Source organism: Arachis hypogaea, chromosome 3 (assembly GCF_003086295.3).
Source record: "Arachis hypogaea cultivar Tifrunner chromosome 3, arahy.Tifrunner.gnm2.J5K5, whole genome shotgun sequence".
NCBI classification, from domain to species: Eukaryota; Viridiplantae; Streptophyta; class Magnoliopsida; order Fabales; family Fabaceae; genus Arachis; species Arachis hypogaea.
The window spans coordinates 2,793,423-2,797,722 of record NC_092038.1 but is presented as its reverse complement, the minus strand read 5'-3'; positions in this window follow the sequence as shown (position 1 = coordinate 2,797,722).

The window sequence follows — 4,300 nt, the reverse complement described above, 5'->3', positions numbered from 1 at the left end:
ACTAACATGAATTCTATAATTCTCACGGAAGATTCGAATCCGAGTATAGCTCCCAGCGAAATAGATGATGCTGCCATTGGTGCAAGATCTCGGCTGCAGACCATGGTTTAATATGACCGATCTTAACCTAATAAAACTGAATTGAGAGCATGGTTATGGCCTCTATTCGGTCAGCACAAAAAGCTTCTTAGTGTAAGCACAAAGACACCGCTTCTTGTTTTTTATATGGTAGTTCAGGTAATATTTTTTCATAATGTAAAAATTGTATTTTTTTTATATAAACATCACAAATTTAAAAATTAGATTTGAGATTAAAAGAATTTAAAAATTGGAGGATCATATTTATGCTTTAACATAAAAAATAAATATACAAATTAAATTTTCTAATTTATTTTACATAAAAAAAATTTTCACCCACAAATTTAAGATTTTTTTTATTATAAATCAAATCCTAGATTTTGTATCTCAACCAAATATGAGCTTTTGATTAAAAAAAATTATTTTTATATTCATAAGAAATACGCCACTTTTTATAATTAGACATAACACGTCGTGAATCTGTATAACTAAAAAATTAGCTCAAAAGACACGCCTTAGAATTTTATCTTTTGCTGATAATTATAAAATGAAACTATAGCAAGACAATAAAAATATTAAATAATGTGAATAATAAATATATTGGATATTTATTTTATTAAGTATGTAGATAATTTTTTAATATTAAGATTTAGATAAATAATTTAAAAATATAATGTATTTTGATTTGATTAATAATTTTTTATATTATTTAAAAAAGTTATTAGTTGCCTAACATTACCTTTGTGAAATTGCACCCAAAAAAGAAAAAGATTGTTTAAGACATATGGCAATGTAGGAGCACTGTATTTGATAAGTGCACTAAATGTTTGCGTCACCCTTCTTGACCCTTACTTTAAGTCTTCTCAAGGGAAACATTTCAGTACAAATGTTGAAGGAAGAAATTAAGTGGAGATCCAGGGGAATCCCACTTTTGATTCCATTATGAATTCTTTACCCTTAATTGCATTTTTTTAGGTTAAGGAAAACGAGAGGTTATCACATTTTTTTAAGGTTTGAGTCTATTATTATAGCTCTTAATTATCAAAGTGTCTATCCAAAAAATTAAATATATAAACTGTTTGGTCAAATTTGGCCAACTTATTGAAGGTTTACCGTTTACCAAATATACTAAATTTGGTTAAACAATAAAATCTTTTCGTATATTGCTCAATTATACTATTTCATTAAAAAAAATTTTTGCTTCACTTTATTAGAGAAGTTATCCTTAATTAATAATCAGCAAGCCAATTTTTTTGCTCAGTTTCGTTATTATTATTATTATTATTATTATTATTATTATTATTATTATTATTATTATTATTATTATTATTATTATTATTATTATTATTATTAAGACAGTGCTTGTTTATAAAAATTGAGAAATTTTGGTGTCTAAAGAGCAAAATGTTTTAGTTAAAATGACATACCGCTAATAAGGCCTTAATGCTATGCAAAAGTAATTATACTCATAAAAATTAAAATGAGCAAAATGTTGAATATTACGAAACCCAGTTATATGTACAAATTCATGCGCATGAAGCATCTAGATGTAGATTATATTTTGATAGTCACTTTGTATTACCCCCCCCCCCCCCACCCCCCGGGCGAAAAAAAATCTTAATATGTAACAAATTAAAATGGGGTTTGATCTAAACGGCACCAATAACGCGCACAAGAACGCACTTTGAGGTTTATGTGAAACATTATATATTGTTGTGATTTGACTTAATTAGGTAAAGCTTAATATTGTTCATATTTCATGGAATCCAAATATACGACAAGACAAATTAAAGGGTGGACTCAATAAAATAAATTAAAGTGTACTTGGTTTCAGTTTTAATAACAAACTACAACTTGTTATAGAGTATATTATCTTAATTAGTTAACTAAAGTTGGATCATTCTTTTAATTTAATTAAAAAACATTAAATTAAAGGTTGCCTTCTTATACTCTCTTATTACCCCGTACATGGGTTATTTATCAACTATACTAGACATCCGAAATTAAAAGCAAGGTTACTTATCATTAGCTAAATTACCTAACCTAATCCAATAGTAAAAGTATTTGATGTGATTAATGATTGTAATTAATTTTTTGTGGTAATGAGAAAAAGAAATGTCACAAGCAATAAATATGCATGTGATGAAGAAGTTTCCAAATAAGTCATTTATGGTGTGTCGTGGCATTCTCCGTCCAAGGAACCTTTCAAATCGTTCACATCAGAAACACGAATATAATTGATTGCTGATGTAATCCATTAACCCCAGTGTGTTTTCACACTCACACATACAGGGACTCCATTGCAACATGCATGATGCGTCGATCTCAAAAATGTAAACAAAATTCTCGGTTGTGTATTTGCATGCAAATGCAAACAACATCCGCATTTAAATTGTTTTCTCAAATCTCAATGAATCTGTTTTCGGAGTTTACAGAAATTTTGTTTGATAAATCTTTTAAAGAGTGAAGAAATTAAAGAGAATAGTGGCAATTTAATTTGAATAACAATTTTAAATAAAGACCACCATAAAATCCTAATATGAACATGATTTGCATATTATATGTATACATATACACTAGTGCATTAATAGATATTAATATATTTATGTAATGAGTAAAATGAGCCCAAGACCCTAATTAGGAAAATTTCACTAGGAGTAAAATTTATTATAAATAGAATAGTTGTGATAGAATCAAAAAGTTATGAATTGAATTATTTGTATCTTTTTTTTTTAATTCTATCAATAACAGTATTTTTTCCATCTTGATTCTCTCTATTTTTTCTCATTAATTCTTTTTTATTTTAAATTCTCATTCTTACAATTTATTAATATATTTTTTTAAAATAAAAAAACGGTTGAACAAGTTAGGACTACATATGAATTGGATAATACTCGCATATCTGCAATATTTATCTGCATTCGATCCACATTTTATAAATATTATTCGATTTGCAGAGTCATCGTTCGAATAGTATGGATATTGCCATAATATATGTGGATCCACATCCATCATATAAATACTATAATTAAGAAATGAAAATCCTAATTCCTTAACCCTGACTATCAAGTAAACGCCGCTACTCTTCCTCTCCTGTCTCACCCAGACCCAGTCCCATTTCCTGTCATCCATCACCACCATTCACCTCATCCATCATTGTCATTCACTTCCGTCACCGTGTCTTCACCGTCGTCATCTTAGACTATTGAGACCACGTCTACTTTTCCGTCTCTATTGTTGTGTCGTTGTCTCTTCCTTCCGCATAGTGGTCGTCTCCAACATCGGTGGGGCTGTCGTCTCGGTTCGTTATCTCCATCATCGGCGCGGTCTTCGACTCTGTTCGTCGTCTCAGCTTGCCGCGATCTTATATGATGAGATAAGTACAGATCGGATAGAGATTTTAGTTATATTTGATCCAACTTGATTCGTGTGCAACTTTAAAAGATTAGAACAGATAGTATCTATTGAACCACAAATATAAATAATATGATAAATAATAAATTTAAAATTAGATAAGATACTAAACATATTATACTAAAACTAAGAGATCATCAGTTTAATATTTAAATTAATAAAATAATTTTAATTAGATTATATAATATGTTTTTTTTTTAATTATGCACCACTTGTGTCCCATATTTTCATCATCTATAGTGTAAAAAAAAAAACAAAATCGTTATATCTATGTCCTATTATATTATACTCGCTTCTATAATAAAATATAACTTTTACATGTTAACACCATAAATAATTAGTTAATTATCAAATTAAATTTTGGTTTTTTAAATATAAAAATGATTATTAGTAATTTTGTTTCAATATATATATATATATATATAACAAAAATATTAGGCACACAACAAATACGTTATCATCAAATTTGTCACTTTATATTTATGTATAAATACATGTGGTATTTAATTTATTTTTAGTATATATTTTATATTTTGATATATATTTTATATAGATGATTGATTTAATTACTACTTTTTTATATATAAAATAGAAATAAAATACTCTTCTTCTTTTTTATCAAAAGTCTAAATGACACTTTCTTCTCCTATAAAAATTAAATAACATATATATACTTTAATCTATTTAATTAAAAAATAATATAAAATGTATTTTTATTATTATTGTAATAGTTTTATTTTATTTTTAATATTTTAACTTGTTACAAAATATTTAATTAAAAAACTTGTATATATTTTATGATTAATAA